This window comes from Lethenteron reissneri, chromosome 22, assembly GCF_015708825.2.
Source record: "Lethenteron reissneri isolate LAM-NWPU_2019-01 chromosome 22, ASM1570882v1, whole genome shotgun sequence".
Classification (NCBI taxonomy): domain Eukaryota; kingdom Metazoa; phylum Chordata; class Hyperoartia; order Petromyzontiformes; family Petromyzontidae; genus Lethenteron; species Lethenteron reissneri.
In genome coordinates, this window is record NC_083800.1 from 14,018,467 (window position 1) to 14,038,175 (window position 19,709).

Sequence of the window (19,709 nt, forward strand, 5' to 3'; positions counted from 1 at the left end):
ATTTTGATTCTCAAAAATGTATCATGAAAAACATTCAGTTTTTTGCTGATAATAATATAAAACTGTTATAGTTGTATTCCAGGTCAGTGGAGTATAACAATAACAGCCACCATTCACAACTAACGTCATCACAGCAATTTGACCAGGCTAGGTGCACTTCGAGGTGACAGAGCTTGGAAGGCTCCCTGTTGGCAGGATGTCACGGGACGTACGCAGGTGCCATGGGCTGACTGATTGACTTGCTGCGTTTTAGCGACCCGGTGCCCTGCTCATTGTTGTGAGCGTTGGTCCTCTGCCCTCTGTTGTTGTTGGAGGGCGACTGTATATCTATTCACGTCCCAGACACACAGCCGCTTCAGTTTTACTGCCCATATAGCACCTTTACTCTTCAGTGCAGCGAGGAAGAAGCCCACCAGCGCTCCGCTCGACATCCTTGATTAGGATGTCGGGTGGAGATTTACAAGCTCTCTAGAACACGGCGGTTGACTTTGCACACTCGAGGTGCAAGTCACGCATGGGGCAGATTTCACCGCGGTGGACAGTTCCACGAGTAGTAAACTTTCCACCGTGGAAAAAAATATGCCATTCATGAGCCATGTGGAGTGTTGTTCCACGCCAGAGAAATAGACAGAGACCACACATTCAAGCAAATTCTAGACTGGTTTTGACATACACCGTCTCATCAACAGTCAGGTTTGCTTGAATCAATACTTAGTTCACCAGCAATGATTCAACGAAGCCTGACTGCTATGAGGCACTGCATTTCAAAACCGGTCCAGTTTTCTCCTGCTGAATCAACACTGCACTTCTGGAAGGCTGTGCCAGTCGATGGCTTTTGTGTAAGAAACACTTGCATATGTTATATGCAGCGGCAGATTGAATAAAGTAAACGCTTTGTCCGTTATCCTTTTTTATTTGCATCACTTAAAATAGGCTCGTTCATGTACACCGTGACTGTGACCTTTCCCCACCGGCGCATGTTCTAAATGTGCTCCGACCGAGGACCCAGGTCGCTGATGCTGCGAGTGGCATTGGGAAACTCACAAGTTGCCGATCAGTTACACGAGATCAAACCCGAGGGTGTGGGGGCACGCCGGGGCCACCGGAGTCAAAATGGACAAGCGGTGAGACACGGACGGGGGAGCACGGCACGTGTAACCGCGCAACGAGCGATGTTCGAATCGTGGACACGTGCAATGAGGCACATTTCGCGCTGATTTGAGCCAGCCTCAGGCATGTATGTTGTTTACAGATGTGTTAGGGCAGCCACCCATTAACAGATCAACGTTCACAGGACCATAATTCCAGTAGCCGCTTTGCATTTGATTGCACTGCAATAACATTCACCCGCATGTAGGTTAGTTGCTTTTGTGTTCTCGGCGAGCACCAGAATGCTCTGGAGGTCACGTTATAAAACGCTATTGCGATAGAATCCTACGGAGATCGCTTAGGCAGACATCAGCCAACGGCTGTCACTTGAATAGATTTCTATAAACTGAACGCCTGTCCTTGAGACACGTGACGAGCCCGATCGCAGGTAGAGATGTCAATGCACTTCGTGCTATTTTGCAACACATGAAATGCGGTGAGTTGGTGTGAACTCACCACGCGGTGTAAACTCACCCCGCCGTGTAAACTCACCCCGTGGGGTAAACTCACCCCGTGGGGTAAACTCACCCCGCCGTGTAAACTTACCCCCTGGTGTAAACTCACCCCGCGGTGTAAAATAACCACGTGGTGTAAACTCGCCGGACGTGGTGTAAACTCACCCCGAGGCGTAAACGCACCAAACGTGGAGTAAACGCTCCCCGGCGGCTAAACGCACAACATGTGGTGCAAACTCACCCTGTTGTGTAAACCCACCCCGTGGTGCAAACTCGCGGCACGTGGTGTACACTCATCACATGTGTGGTGTAAACTCACCACGCCTGGTGTAAAACTCACCGCACGTGGTGCGAACTGGCCGGACGTGGTGTAAAACTAACCCCTTGGTATAAACTCACCACAAGTGATGTAAACTCATCACACGTGGAGCTAACTCACCCCGTGATGTAACCTCACCACGCAGCGTGAACGCGACGATACTTTGCTCGTAATTCTCCGGAGCACCTCGGGGGCCGTGTGCCCTCCGCGCCGCCGAGCACGGCTCCACGGGTGAACCGTACTCACGCTGCGCGCACTACAAGAGGCTTCGCATTGAATAACCGAGACAGCGGAAGCCACCACCAGCGCCTCCACCGAGTCGAGCCCTCGATCACGCACAAGCGGCGCAAACAAGTGTGCTCGTGGGCTCACTGCACGATGAGCAGGGGCGGCTGCTGCGCTGGGTGGCGTTGCAACAGCACCGATAGCCTTAATAAATGGAACATCAAAGACAAGCCCGCGGCAGTCGTGCAATTGTGGCCACGCAACCCAAACTATGGGCCAAATAGCAACTCACTGTGGTTTGTGCTCTTTTAACGGAGGAACAACAAAACCACACAATCTCTCTCCTGAAGCCCTCTCTCGTCGTGGGCCAGCAGCAGTGCTCGACATTGTTGGCATTTTGTTCTCGAATGTATTTCTGCCATTATACGAACGAAACGAACAGCGCCAAACAGCAATTGTTACAAGCGGCAAATAGCGAGCGGTGTGTGTGGTGGCTGCCCTGCATGGCAAACGCAGTGTCCCTTCTATCGCCAATGATTATCATCGGCTGCTGCAGTTGCTGCTACGAAGCGGCGATTGAATACAGAACACAAAAGGATCAGCGTGCAGACGGTGTCGCCCAGCGTGACGCGAGGCGGCCACAGTCGCGAGGCCGATTCCTCTCCGACACACACCGGCTCGTGTGGGACACCTCAAGCCGCGCTCTCTCGTGGGCGATGGAAGGACTTCTGGCCGTCATCCAGCAGTGGACTGAGCGTGCCTTAAGAGCGCACCCCAAGTGGGTGGCAAGACGCTGCTGCTTGCTGCGTTTGAAGGCCACAGACACCTCCCTTTCCTTTTCAGGTGCTCATCACAGCACAATCAGTCTCGACTACGTATACCGGAGAAACAGGTGTACACAGGATGGCGGTGATTTTGTGTTGAGTATTTTAATCAAAGTAGTTGTTTCTCTTACCGAATCAACGCTGCTGAAAGTATACACAACCGTGCGGCCGATGCGATGCGTACAAAGATACGTTGATTTATTGTTCTTTGGAGTTATAAATGTATAAAGGAGATACGTCGCCTTGGCATCCGCATGCAGCATTGTTACGTAAAACTATTTTTCATATGGTTTCGTTACGCTTGCGTAACCCTCGCTCTTAATGACATTCGCAAGCCACCCAAACAGCCTCTGGGCGCTCGAAACCTGTGGTTTCCGTATGGACTATTTCGTAAGTTTACGAAATTGTAAAGTTGACGATTATCCAACCAATGCGAGCGGCTGCCGCCTAGTGGCAACTCTCGGCGACCCGGGGAGATTTGCGCGTTGCGCCACGCGGGTTCCTTGTTGGTAAAAGAGCCGGGCAACTTTCTACTGCGTGTGGCGTTCCGCGGCTCTTTCTCTGCCACGGCTCTCTCAGTCAGCACGCCGCACACCCACACGGCAGAGTTTAAGTTTCAGTAAATGCTGCCGGACGTGGCAAGTAAATGAAGGTTTACGCTGAGCAAATGCATCGTGCACTCAGCGTAGTCATTAACGCCTTGCCTTAACAAGTCTATATCCAACGCAGTACGCACACAGTCGAGAGACGCCTTGGGATTGGAGCCAATGTTGGTCCCAAAAGGTTCCAGTGAAGTATTTTAATGGCACAGCAATGCCGAGAAGAGGGCTCTGTTAACACAAACGATCAGGGGACTAATGTACAATTAATGTGTTGGAGACATCACCATTGCAATGCTAATTACAACAGATATTCCGAAAAGCAACTTCAGAGATGTCATCTTTGGATATCCTTTTTCAAATAAATATATTTTAATTAGGGTATTTTGTACGTATTTTGTTGGGCAAATACAACCTATAATGCCACCATGCACACTTGTATACGATTACCCAGGGCATACCTGTGCGTGGTGCATCGAGACACCGGGCAACACAATTCCCACGCGTTGCCAGCAGCACGGGAAATACACGTCGCGTTTAATAGCGCGTTCAACACAATGTGCAGTCGCGCAGTTAATACTGCTGACTGCGCGGTGTGCTGGCATCCGACGCCAACCCGAGCGCCCGCTGGACGTTAGCAGCAGCATCGCCCGCTCACGCAGCGCACAACTTACCGGAGGAGCGTCTGTGTGCTCGGCACAAACGAAAGCAGGTGCCAGCAGCGTGCGCCACCACCAGGGAGGGACCCGGGAGCAACGCCACGGAGAGTTCGCTCCGGGGTGCCGGGCGTGCGTGCGTGGGGATGAGTGGAGAGAGCGCGTGCAACTGTGGTGGTGGTGGTGATGATCCAGGCGAAGTCACTATGAGTGCGTGCGTGTGCCCTCTTCCTTCTCCGACAGCAGCCCCACGATGCTCCCCTACGTACACTGTACGGTGGTGTCTGGCGTGTGGGTGTTCACTTGCGGAGAGCGGGGGGGGTTATGTTGATGATAACGCGAGGGGGATGGGAAAAGATATCGGAGCGGGCTACCGTTCGCTCAGGCTGCCGGCCTCTGCCTCCGCTAATGACGCCGCGGCTGCTGCCGCTGCTGCTGAACGAGGCGATACGCTCCGCACAGCTGCCCGCTTGGCTGCGCCGTCTGGGCGAGGGGAGGGAGGGATGAGGACGGGGAGGAGGAGGAGGCTCTCTGCGAGGAGCCGCGTCTGTCTGGGCGAGTGCGTCCCGCGGGCCGTCTCTCTCACTCGCGGGCGCGGGCCAATCGCGCGCGGCAGCGCCCGCGCTGGGCGGCGCCGCTCCCTCGGCCACTCGCGGGCAGCGGCGCGCGATTCAAACGCCGCGCGCCCATTCCCTCTCACGGGAAACAAGCGCGGTCGGAAGGGCCCCCTCCAAGTGGCTCAGGAGCCGCCAGATTCACAGAAATAATTGTCGGGGTATTGAACACCAAAAACATCTTATATCCGGAGCCTAATAAATTCTTGAAAAGTTATTAACAATTCGTCAATAACAATGTATGGCCTTGAAATAATTATTTAATAATACTCTAATAATATTTTCAACTTGATATGAGTCACGATTTATCTCACGCGAGAGAGACAGATAAGGACTCAGAGGTGCGAGCAGGAACCACGGATAATTGGGAACACGGCCAGGTGGTAATAGGCGATGTTTCGGTCAATAGCCCTTCTTCATGAATGTATAATAAAGCCACCTGTTATATAAATGTTTTCATTTCAAGGCAGTGATAGTGACGGATGTGTTCGTTTTGATAACTGTGCTTGTGTACCACTGTCACTGCAGCATCACCAAATTATTTCTTTAAAATTAAAACATGATCATTCAAAACACGATTCACATGGAAGAAAATCGTGCACATGCACGGTTTCTTAACATGCCTTCTGTGATCTGAAGTATGTTGAAATATTACCTGCTCGTGTTTCATATTTTTATAGCAGACTTCATGCAAATTGCATCTCACATCCGGTGAGGAAGCACATACAAGCTGGCGGTGTGCGCGTGCCAGTAATAGCCCAAGCTCTACAGTTCTCTATATATTAAGATATTTTCGGCCAATGAGTATTTATACATGTGAAAGGATAGCAGGAACACACAGAAAACCCCACACGTGTGGAGAGGGGAGGGGGGAGGCAACACTCTATCCCATACAGATAGAACAGGTGGAGTCCATATTTCCTGTACGGCCTTCTCCTGGGAAGTCAGGGCATGGGTTCTCTTCAACGTCCACGGGACGGCAGTTTCACAAATTTGAGTGTGATCCACCAAGCCTCGCTGCCTCCACAGTGCTAACTGAATTACAGACCACGCGTGCCACCACCAACGGGCAACATGGATCAGAAACATGGGACATCCACAAATAAATTGTGTGAAAATTATGAAGTGTTCAAAGAAGCGTGCAGACATACAGCCCGAAATTCGTTTATAACCCAGAGGTTTGCTGCACCGCAACCAGCGAGTTTGGCTATGTCATGGCTGTGACTATTACACTTATTTTTGTTTTACAAGATAATATATGAAAGTTTACACTGAGAAATGTGAAATAACGCAATGTACAATAATAATTTGCATGTTTAATTCTCAGAACGAAGTGCACACTGTATTTCCGATTCATGGTCTGATGCAGTTATGTGGGAAATTTGATGTTTTATTTTTTCATCATATACATAAACGACATCGTTTGTTTTCTAAATGTAGAGATATAGTTCAAGAGATCATACAACTCTTGGAAACAAAAAATGCCAAGACATATATGACCTTGAAAATAACCTTAATGTCCCAAATGCAGTTGGGCATCCACCAGCATCTTTATTGTCATCATATAGAGAGTTGGTTAGGCAGAGGTGTCCACTTATGACACAAACTTGTATCACACGTTCAAATTAATTTCTTGGCTGGGCTTAAACTTTAGATCAACACACTCCACACATTCGTTAATAGCACTATTTGAAAATAAATATATAATAGGCGTATTTATATAAAACCCAAGGCCTCCTTGAAGAATATACTGCTGGTCTCGAAGCTCTCTATGGCACTTTCCGCGTTATACATACGGGTCACCATTCATCCATATTTTACGCAGTTAAAGTTGATGCATTATTTTTACTTTTTAACCGATAGTTACTTTAGTGGTTATGTAGTAACACTATCGAGTGACAACGATTAAAAACATAGGGATTTCGTGATGAGAGGTATCTAATGCATGCACATAACCGGTTAACCATTGGAAACATAAACTAGGAATAACGTCCCTTGCTTTCAATGTCAAACTTCTATGGTGGTGGTGATGGTTATTTATTGCGTAAATTATGTATCCAATTTAGCAATGACAGTGCAGTAGTTGCATGTTTGTTATGTCTGTATAGTGACATACGACGTCACTACCGTGTCAGGACTGTACGAGCATCGGGACATATGACGACTCCTGTGTTGGCTCGGTATGGATGCTGTAGGCGGGTGTCACGGGGGTCGTGTCAGGCCGTGACACTGCGTGAACCCAACAGGACACGTGACCGGATCAAGGGGGGCTTGGGTCCCCAGGGGGGAGCTTGGGGGTCACGTGGTTGGGGGCCCGTATCTTCTCGAAGGGTCGATAAGGGGGGCGTGGCCTGGGGTGGAGCCAGCCATGCCACTGGAGTTATAAGCGGGGTGTGAACAGAGCGCTGGGCTTCGATTTAAAGCTTTCGTGACTGCAGGGATTCATCTTCTTGGTTCTTTCGGTAAAGTCACGTAGAAGGGAAATAATACAATAATACAAATAAAACATAATAAAATACAATTCTCACAGAGAATTCTCACGGAGAATTGTATTTTATTATGTTTTATTTTTATTATTTTATTATTTCCCTTCTACGTGACTTTATCGAAAGAACCAAGAAGAGAGCTGGGCTGTTCAACCCTGGGATGAAGACGCCATCAGCGGTCCTCGAGTCTCCGATCGTCGTTCGTGACCAGGCAACCCGTCACCTGCCCTGGTCACGCTGTGTAGTACTCCCCGAGTGTTAGTGAGATTAGGAACGGTGGTCACCACCCTGTATATAATGTTCACGCTGGTTTTTATGCATTAATACATAGTGTTGCCTCCAAGTTGAGTGTGCTCCTCAATTGAAGCCACTACACCTGTAAGGCGTTGCAGCGAAACTTGCGGAATTGTAATAATCATCAGCAGCAGCAATACTTTATTGAACGCAGGTGAGGAGTGCTCGTTGAGACTAAAAGGTTCGTGTCAGTGTGGTACGCGTATGATCAGATTATTGGAGCGAGAAAGGGTGGTGAGTATCTGGAGGAGATATTGAGTGGTTCGGTGCACCAGGACGGAGGACGGGCGACAGGCAATGAGAAACAATTGGACAGGGAGAAATGGACATCTGTGCAAAACTGTGCGCCCCCCGGATCGGGGATCACATGATGATGATGACGACACACGTGATAAGGCACCGTCTGAACATCATCGCACAGGCTGGGTATACAAATAATTAAGTAGAATGGTTCACGATTCAGCAGGATAATTTTTGTAAGTAGAATTTAAATCAAGATTTTTCATAAGTAACCTTTCACGACCTATATGATTCGTGAGTATATGTTTGTGTTGGATCGTGTAGTAGGTATCATGCCACGTTTTAGTCACTCAAATCAAATCAAGTTGTCATGTAGGCAAATATGCAGATTAATTCGGGTTTTTTTCCCCGCAAACCGTAATTTTGAAAAGCAAGATAAATTCTGACCACTTAGTACGACGTTTCGCTGGAGATTATATCCAGCATCATCAGGTGTTAGTAAGAACTCAGCTCTCACGTGGAAGAATCATGGCATCACCAGGACAAACGTGCCAGTGAACTAGTTCAATATATATCATTGTTTTCCGATTGATTGGTTCTGATTGGTGGCTTAGATGAGTGTAATAAGGTGAAAATTGGCTAGGTTGGTGAAAAATAGGCTATCATTAATTATACTATAATGTATTGTGTTGGTAATAAAGCGATGGTTTTAATGCTATTGTGAGTCCAGTTAAGAGTAATTTGGTTAATATGGTGAATTAAATTCGCATTATGGTGATTGCACGATGAGGTATTCGTGAGACAGATTGATAATTATATTGTAGGTGTCACATTGTTATATAAAATATATTAACGTATTTAATCCTAACGGTTCGACTTGTTTACAGTTGGATGTTATTTAATAAGATGAGTCGAATTCGCTGTTGAGTAGGTTCGTCGGCTCCTGATCTTTCGAGCCCGGCGAACCCCGGACCCATCGCTCCGCCTGGGGGTAACGATGACCCCAGCTCAGAGCAGGTAACTCGGTTATCCTCTTGTCGGGCACTGTGGATAGAGCATCTGAGTTAGGGGCGCACCTTTTGGGGGGTAATGCAGCGTAAGTGACGCATAGGGGCCCGGTCGGCCACAAGGGGGCCTCCGAATCAACAGATGAACGAGTACAACGTTTTCATGAAAATGATTTTTTAAATGTATGAGGAAAATAATATATATAGTTATAGCCTACATATGATTGTATACAGGTTAAAAACATCCGTAACTATTTCAGTGAAAGTGATTTCGGGAGCAAGGAGGCTCACATGCGTAACCCTCCCCCCGTTGAAATAGAAAGCTGTGCCTCTTATTGGAGTAACTGACCTACACCGCCATGAGGGTTGCTTACGCCAACCACTCGATATATATTCATCTTATGTCACCCATCTAAGCTGTGAAGTCATAGCATAGTTAAGCCAATCCGGTATGAAGTATGGTTCCAAAGCCTACTTGCATTCAGATAATCTAACAATTAATATAACTGTCCATTACAGACTGATCGAAAAAGTAACGCTCTCGGGGTGTGTATTATGTCAGAGAGGTGCAATCTGGACAAGCAGATTCGTGAAGTGAAGAAACATTTCCAAATTAAGTATGTAGTCTTGGGACATGGCATGGAGATTTTGAGACATTTAAAAATTGCGAGACATTAAGTATGGAGTAAAAATACAGATGAATGTGCGGGTAAAGTCTTATGAAACGCCTAGTCGACAAATCTATACACTAGAACATATATGTTGACATCAGGAGGTAGTCAGTCTCGTTATTTATATCACAGTGATGGATAGAGTGGTGATCGTGGTGCAAGTGGTTCATGTGCACCAAGACACGATGCCGTCACCGCGATTGCTTCATTAAAAACATATTCATGCTCCTTGATTGTGAGCAGCAGGGGTCCAGTCGCACGTGTCACGCGAGCGACAGGGCTCTCCAGATGGGGGACGGTGAGTGGATGAGGATGTCCAGCGGGGACGTGAGTTTGGCCAGTCAAGAGAGTAGAGAAGAGATGGGGACTTGGAGCAGTGGCACTCTGACAGCATTGCACTCGTTTCCCACCCGTGGACATGGGAGATGGGAACGTGTGTAAGGTGTTGCAGAGTGGATTTACCAGCCGGGCAGTGGTGGCTATGCACGTGGTAGCCTGTAATCCAACACTGTTGTGGAGGAGGCGAAGGTTGGTGGATCACCGCACATATGTTGTGAAACTCAATTTTCGCGGGCGTCGAAGAGGAGCCGTAAACTGACTCTCCAGGAGAAGGCAGTACAGCAAGTGGACTCATCGCCGTCTGTTTCTACCTGTACGGGGGTAGAGTGCTGCTCACATGCACGCGTGGGTTTTCACCCAGTGCTCTGCTTTCCTCCCACTTGTAGAAATACTCAGCATTAATTGACTGGAAACATCTTAAAATAAGTATAATGAACGCCAGAGAGTTTGCTATTTCAGAATAATACTCTAATAATTACTCAGATTCAGTCTCACACGGAATGTAACAGCGTTTTGAGGTGCAATTGCATTTAGACGCTATTATCATCAGCCATGATCAATCCCACTGCTGGATAAAGGCCTTCCGTTGCCATCTCTGGCGGTCCTGCGATGTAGCGATCCATTTTTCACGAGTTGATTTCATTGCCCCATGTCCACAATGGAAGTCCTCTTGGGCACGTCCTCTGCTTTGGTTGCCACTCCTACGATATCCTTGATCCTTCTCCGTCGCCCCTTCTAGCGACGTGTCCAGCCACGCGCACTTACTTTCATACGGATCCGAATTGTTTTGCATAAGAAACGAGAGCAACTCTGGAGGTCTTTTTGCCACGACATGAATCACGACGTTGGAAGTCTGCCCTATCAATAGCCTGTCGATGAGGACGCGTGTCTACGCTTAACAGGCTGGCACTATAGTCCCCTGACAGCATCAATGACCGCTATTGTATGCCACTGGGAGCCTCATGCTGTGATGAGTCTTAGCCAAACGCGTGGGTACTGACAACCGCTTGCGACCACCGCGCAGGTTACAGGGCGTGGTGATGCCATCCTGCATGCTGCGTGGATAGCGTCTCCCTGCTCTTAATCACATCCTCCTCACTGAAGATGAGAACCCCTTCCATGCCCGGTCAGGTCACCAGAGTTTGACAAGGGGGCTATACACCGTATAGAGGCATTTCCCCCCCAGAACGCCACCACGTGGTGGTCACAACGACCGTGGGGTTAGAGTAAAAGGCCTCGATCGCTTTTGACTTGAGCACTTGTGAAAATACACAATGCCAGTCGTTGCTGTCCACTTCACAGCAGCGAGTGCACTTTAGTTAATCGATTTTGACATGCCCAAGGAAGCTACGAGAATCAACCCCACGCACACCGGCCGATTGACCTTGTATTGTAATGGCTAAGCCATCCCGGCTACAACGCGTCTCTATGTGAATGTTTACTCAAAAGGTAATTGATGACAACCAACACATTCATGAATATCACAGCACCGTTCAGACGCACTGCACAAGGCTGCGGTCTAATTTCCATAGTTCACCTTGGATATGATTTATTTCCAGTCGAATTCATACAGCGATCAATTTAACGTGTTTCTCATTAATATACAGTTTGCTTTGTTGTTGAATTTCATTCCCATTGTTAAATTAATCTAACTCGTGATTTACCTGTCTATATTATTCATGGTTAAGGTCATTCCTAATGAGCGTGTGTGACACCTATACCCTCCGATTAGCACGGTTGGCTAAGTACGGTGCGAAAGAAGTTCTACATGCACCGAGGCTCGAGGAGCGCAGTGTCGTGTGTGTGGTATAGCTGTACCGTATAAGACAAAGATCCCCCGTATAGCCTTAACAGACTGTAGGAGCAAGTGCTGTTAGCGAGCACCTATGAAGGCCGGAACGGCACACGCGGGGGTGGGTGACCAGGATCACGTCCGGCCGCCGTTGTCTCCCCAGTGGCGTGTTTACAGACCGCTCCAGGTACGCATTTATGGCTGAGTCGACCTAGGGTACGGCTCAAGGACCAATTCAGATACTCGTCACTGTTGTTGGCCGAGGTCACGTGCAGACAAAGCCTAAAGGTAAACAATGCTCAACCACTCCACAGAATCCTCAATGCAAGCCAACGTAGTAGTGGTAACTGGGACATGTATTGTTTACACGGGCCATATGGTCAAATTGTCCAAATGCGTATGCAGCACATATGTGTGTGCGGGTTCACTACGCAAAACAAGTGGGGCAGACGTCAAATAAACACGTGCAGACGCGAGCAAGGTTCTGTTCCACGCATGCTTCACGGAAAGACGCGATACGCTATTTGGGGCACATATCATGGGAAATAGGTAATTTCATGGCAGCTTAACACGGGCGTGTATAGAAGCCCGATGCTACTATCAGGTTAAATTATGCAGAGGTGGAAAAAAAACACTATTTCAGAGGTCGCCCCTATGCGGTTCAAATCTGCAACACTCGCTCAACAATTGAGTGCTTCGCGGTATGAACCCTAACAGGATACGGCGCGAAGTTTAAAAAGCCGCACTTAGAGCTCTTTAAACATCTTTCGCCACCGCATGTATTATTCAACCGCACGTTGCATTGAATTACAGCGATAACTCACAGCGCTTCAAGCTGTTCACGTCGCAGAGATATTTGAAGACGCGACATAACTTTCTCCATGTGTTTAAAACAAAAGTATTACACTTGATGTAGTACCCGTTATGCCTGCATTTTTAATACTATTTTTAAAACGTAAGTTAACAATGATAAGATAAATGCCAGGCGCACAGCATGCAGAATGTACCCGTGATTGCTAGTAATGCTCATTCAATTCTAAATTCGATGATACCCCCACGAATGTGCGTACTGCATCAACGCACAGCAGCCGTTTAAACTGCCCACTACTGCCACGGTGCGCGCCTAATTTAATCACGATACAGCGATAGATGATGGGGATCGATCCTCAGGTTGTATCAATCCGAGTCCAGTTCGAGTGGGGGTAGTGAGGAGCAGAGCCACTCCAGTTGGCTTGCCCGCTTGGCAGCAAGCCAGCAGTGGGTGTCATTGTAGACGGATTAGCCAGCTGTGGGGGAGGAGCCCCCCCCCCTTCTCCCTGACGCACGGGAGTAGAATTTATCTTAAAAGACGAACTTTAAACTGCCGACGCTCTTTCTCACCGATTGGCAGACTTGTTTCACGAGCACACATCCAACGTTTGTTCAAGTCCGTGATACTCTGCGTATGTTTGAACGGAGCTTTAAACTCCACGTGCCGCGAAAACACTCAACGGGCTACACGAACGGTCATTCTTTTTCTCTCCAATCCACCGGCTGCTTGAGAACTCCTTCCCTCACGTCGTGCGGGCTCGTTGGGGGTTATTTGACCATTCTTCACCGCGCCGGTCAATGCAGGCTGGTGAAGGCGTGGAAGCATAGCGCAGAACGACGACGGGACTTTGCGGCACTGCCATCTGCTGACACCGTGGAATTGCACAAACCTGTTTTGTACTTGACGATCACACATCCATGCAGTGTCCAGGCTCGGCTCGCCTTCGTCTCGGAGATGTGGCGACATCGCGCGCATTCCGGGAGTCTTGTTGCGAGGCACATTCAACAAAATGAACGAGACATATCACGCACCCACCGGGGCGATAGTTTGTCTTGCTCACACCATAGGCACCATCTGCACATATTCATATCCCGCAGCTCCAGGTGACACGATTGGCTACGTACGGTGCGAAAGAAGTTCAACATACGTACATGCGCAATGCGCGCCTCTTTGGGCTTACGCTCATCAATGAACGCGTGCCTTGTAGCACGATTTACATCATGAAGATAAATTGGAGCTCCGACTGTGACACCGTCATTTATGTACTGAAAGAGTAATTCATTGCGTGCGTGCGCGCGTCTCTTCCTAAAACGTAAGGAAGTTACAGCTTTCCCACTCGTTAAGCAAACAGCTGCTGTTGTTGTCGACAGTGGTGCAAAAGCAGAGTTAACACAACTAAATCTACAGGCTCGTTATTGACAACAATGCGTTGACTAGTTTTAAGCGAATTAGTAAAGTAAGAAACGCATGGGCTGGTAAACCTCATGGGCTTGTGAATGTAGCGATGTGCATTTTGAATTTTTACATTGTAGATTTTAAGCATCGCACGGCAGTCCTTTGAATTCCATTGTCAATGTATAGCACATCTGATGAGGGTTGTAATCCTCAATCATATCTTCATTTTAGATTTGAAGCTTTCGTGACTGCAAGGATTCATACTCTTAGGTTTTTTCGGTAAAGTCACGTAGGTAAAAATAAAGAATAAAAATAATAGAAATAATAACATAAATAAAAAATATTTTATAAATAATAAAAACATAGAAATAATTATAGAAATAAAAATTAATTTATTTCTATTATTATTTCTATTATTTTCATTATTTATTTTTACCTACGTGACTTTACCGAAAAAAACTAAGAGTATATATCTTCAGTTGTGCAGCCAATGTGGGGCTAAATGGAAGACTGGAAGTACAACAATTCTGCCTTTCGCAACTTTCGAGGAATATTGTCCCGCGAGGTGGTATGAAGGCACCAAACGAATTAACCAAGAGGCAGAGTGGCGTGACAATGGTGCACTTGCTGTGGCGAACGACGCGCGCCATGGCCGAATTCAGGCGGCACGTCCCTCGCTGCTGCTCTACCGCCACCTGCTGCCACGAGGGTGTCGGTGCACTACAACAGCAATACAACTCGCTCTGTTTAACTCGCCGGCTTTCGCGATCGTGGAATTGGAAAAGGGAACAGCGGCTATGTTAGTGAGACATTTATCCTGTTAATGTAAAGACATTTAACAAGGTAATGTAACTCAGAGAGTCGGAAATAACTGCTAACATCGGCAGGTAGGATGGAAGCATCACAGCCAGTTATGATTTTACCAGGTTAATAACGTCCTTCCAATGATTGCTCAATTTGTACACATATTCTCAGTTGAAATTGTGTCTGTGTTTATATATCTGGATGGCTTCATGAACGAATCTTTGTTGATAGCCAGTGGGTTTGCAGAGTACCTTTGTCTTGGAGAAATACATTTCATGTGTGCCCACAGCGTTAAAACAATGATCAGCCTTGTGTTCATGAACACGGTCTGAGACATGTCGCTTAGTTTCCCCAATGTAACTACTGCCGCAGGCACAACTTAGTTTGTAGACACCGGGGTGGTGCATGTCAGAGATCACATCCTTCACAGATGGGATCAGATCACAAATTTTATGTACTGTGTTGAATCAAACCTGGATCTTGTGTTTGCTCATGATTTTGGACGAAGGTACTCTGCAAACCCACTGGCTATCAACAAATATTTGTTCATGAAGCCATCCAGATATATAAACACAGACACAATTTCAACCGAGAAGATGGGTACAAACTGAGCAATCATTGGAAGGACGTTATTAACCAGGTAAAGTCATAACTGGCTGTTATGCTTCCATCCTACCTGCCGATTTTAGCAGTTATTTCCGACTCTCTGAGTTACATTACCTTGTTAAATGTCTTTACAATAACAGCATAAATGTATCACTAACATCGCCGCTGCTCCCTTTTCCTCGATGTGGCGGTGGATCTCGTTGTTTAATAGGCTGAATGTCTCACTGGCACGGCCACCGTTGCGGTGGTTCTCTTGCGTTGACATGCTGGTCTCTCACAGTGCAGCGGCCAACGCCGCAGCTTTTGTTGCCCACGAGGCGGCGTTGTGCCCGCTTCTCTGACACTGACATGCCAATCTTCTCATTAACACAGCCGCTGCTAGGCCTCGGCAAGGTAAGGTAATTTACCCTTTTTACCGGGTAAAAGGGTAAAGGGGTCGACATGCCAAGGGGTAAGGTAAATGGTAGGGAAAAGGTAGCTCGGAAAAATTACCCGGTAAGGTAAAGGTAGCGCAAAGTATTACCCGGTAAATAAGGTACCTTGTTTACCGCTAAAAGCTCCGTGGCGCAGTCCGTGGCCTACATTTAATAAGTAATATTAAAAAAACGTTATTAAAAACATGCTTTTATGAAACGCACGAATAATGGCAGAACTCCACGACTCCAGGAAGTGGCCCGAAGCTTGCCATAACGTCAGGGGCCGTGGCCAATTACAGCCAACGTCAGTTGAGCGTGGACAATTAGACCCAAGCCGAAACATAACATGTTAAAAATTACGTTAAAAATACATATTTTTATGATAGAATATAGTATTGTCATCAGTATGACATAAGTATACCAAGTTTGCATACCCTATGTTAAATAAGGCGAAGCTGAAGACTGAACTGTCTCTCATTTATGAGAGTCCAGAATTCAAGGGCTGCTGTGGTGCACTAGCGCTGTACCAGGTTTTGCTGAAGTACAACCTCCAGGATACTTTTTCAGAGACTGTTGCTCTGTTGAACATCCTCATAACCACTCCAATGACAACTGCTGAAGCTGAGAGGTGTTTCTCAACCTTAAAGAGAATTAAGACATTCCTAAGAAATGTAATGGGACAGGAACGTCTGAATGCACTGGCTATGCTTTCCATGGAGAGGGAACTAGTCAGGAACACGCCTGCTTTCAATGAGAGAGTAATTGATCACTTTGCTACTTTGAAAGAGAGAAGAGCAAAATTTCAGTATAAGTAAGCAGTGTATTAAGCGAGTAATGTGATGTAAGCAGTGTAATAATAGTGAGTATAGAAACAAACAAGGAGATGTATTGTAAGAGTCACTTTATTTTTCATTAATATTAAAGAAGTGAAGTTGCCTTTACATGCTTAAGCTGTTAATGTATCCATTGCATGGGTGGACCTTATCCTTATCAATCATCCAAACATTTGCCCCCCCCCTGAGAGATTTTGCAGGAGCCGCCACTGCTGGTGGCCAACTACATGAAACGTCTGACCTCTGTGATTGCCAACAAGAGTTTTGCCACCAAGTACTAAGTCATGTTTTGCAGAGGGGTCAAATACTTATTTCCCTCATTAAAATGCAAATCAAATTATAACATTTTTGACATGCGTTTTTCTGGATTTTGTTGTTATTCTGTCTCTCATTGTTCAACTAAACCTACCATTAAACTTATAGACTGATCATTTCTTCGTCAGTGGGCAAACGTACAAAATCAGCAGGGGATCAAATACTTTTATCCCTCACTGTACGTGTGTAAAATTTGGAATTATTTGGACAACAGGGAGTAGACTACATTTTTATTACAAGATTTGACCACGACAAACATAGCAGTCAAGTTAAGTAAAACCGTTGAAAAACCTCTTGCTGCAGCAGCTCTCCCGCTATATTTCTCCTACCTCAGCAGTTCTCCTACTATATTTTTTTCACCTGAGGACGATTGCTTGTGTTGCGATCGAAACGTCGTGCTTGCTTTTTTTCTATCTACGTGACTTTACCGAAAGCTCCAAAGAGTATGAATTCCAGCAGTCACGAAAGCTTTAAGTCAAGATTTATAAATGTGTCATTAAACTCGCCACCACCCGACACAGCCAATTAGTAATGTTTGTCACGTAAACAAAACATGCTAATTAGTTACAATTACAGCACACCGGTGTGTTGGAGAGTAAACCCACAAGATTTACAATTCGAGTACGACGTCTCGCTGGTAATTACAACCAGCCTCGTCAGGCGTCAGCCAGGGTTGTGAAGAAATCAACATTTATATTTAACCCAAAAACGTCATGGATAATATTGGTCGAGAAAGCCTCCGTGTTAAACTATGTATATGTGTGTGGAACTTATTTCTCAGTGTACGTAGCCATCCGTGCTCATCGGAGGTGCGGGGGAAAGGCAACAAACTAAACACAAAACGCAGTTCTAAAGAAACGAGTTTTCAATTTCGAAAATATCGTCAGAATCTGAATCGAAAGTTTATTTCCTGAATTAAGGCCATTGAGCTAAGAACCTCTTTTTCAAGGGTGACTCGGCCGGCAGACAACATAAAAGCGTTCCACAACTATCGATTTTAAAAAAATAACTTAATAACAGCAATTACAGTTTGTTGTAATATTACATTAGTGATTATAAATTGTTTCAATGACAGAAAAGGCAGATTGGGAGATGCCAAGAGACGTTTCCTATTCGCGTCATTCGATTGCGAAGGCGCTGCTGTGTTTCGCAGACACAGTCTGCGATAGTTTCACAGGAGAAGGCGATGTTGCTGCAAGCAATACCAATTGAGTGATTATAGATAAAGTGTCAATTTGAAACGAGGTAACCGGCACACAATGGCCTGTTGCTACGGTACGCTCTCTTACAATGCGCGCGAACTGCACGTAGCACGCTGTGCACGCACATGAACATCAGGTGGCAGTCTCTCCATATTCCATTGCTGTCAACATAGCCGACTCTCCTGACTTCACAGCCCTGTCTCTCGACAGCCCTGTCTCTCCATAGTCCTGTCTCTCCATAATCCACAGCCATGTCTCTCCATAGCCCTGTCTCTCCATAGCTCTGTCTCTCCATAGCCCCGTCTCTCCATATCTCTCTCTCCATAATCCATAGCCCTGTCTCTGCATAACACTGTCTCGATTTCTTTTTGCAGCCCTTTTGTACATTTTTCATAATTGCTGCCGAAAAATATTAGTTTAAATTCAGGTGGATGGAGCAATATATACTGTATGTGATTTTATGTGGAGAGACGGGCGTCTTTGTTATTTCCCAAAATGGTCTGCAATAGTGCAAAAGTTTTTAACTGTAAACAATACGCAGAAACGTATGAAACGCATTCAGTGGTTGTCTGCCATGCAAAAACCATCAGCAGTTCCTGGAGACGTGCACTGTGATCCTTTTGCCTTGGGTCACCATCAAAATATGTTTTAGCAAATGTGACTGATTGACTGCAGGAGTGATTAAGTTATTTTTAATGAGTGAAGGACCATTTCCGAAAACGTCGACTGTTTAATATAATAGAAATCCTATTTAGATTTGAAGTGTTCGTGACTGCAGGGATCCATACTCTTTGGTTTTTTCGTTAAAGTCACGTAGGTATAAAATAAAATAAATTAAATCACGACGTTTCGGATGCAACACAAGCGTCCGTCATCGGGTGGGACAACCACAGCAAGAAACAATTGCTAAAGTGGGCAAAAGGGCTGCTGTAACAAGAGGCTATATAGGCAAGAGAGGGGGGGAGGAGCCAGGGAGAAGAGACAAGAGAGGGGGGGGGGGCGCTGCCGAGTGAAGCGCTGGAGCGCTGCCGAGTGAAGCCAGCCTATCACTAATCTCAGAGAGAATAAGATTGCTCCGATTTGAACTTGATAATATGACTCTCTTACAATCACACCTAATATTAACAGATACAATGTCCACTTCTGATTGGGACCATGGAGATAACATGACAGTCTCCTCTGCTTCAATGTCAACCAAATGTAAAGTTAACTTGATCGCTAAATTCAACCTCCTGTCAAAAAATAAGCCAGATCCACACATTAAAAGGTAGATGCTAACAAGATTGTCATCAATCAGAATAACATCCCAATTTTTGACAGCCTAAAATCGGTACGAGCTAAAGGGTTGAATTTTGCAGTCACCCCTAAAAATATCACAGTGGATGATATAATCTCCCAGGTCGAGAGTAGGGGCCGGGACACCGAGGCCAGAGGGACGATAGTTTCATGGGGCCGGGGCCCAGCACGGGGTGCTTACAGAATGAGAGTACTGCATGCGGTGAAGGAAATGTTAGTGATATATGAATATATACTCCAAATTTGTATGTTCTCAATATCAATTATCTAGTATTGTAGGGCTAGTTAAGTCACGCGGTTGCATTTCTAGTAACTCAAAGTACTCAAAATAACACATTCATTGCACTCCACATAAAATTTA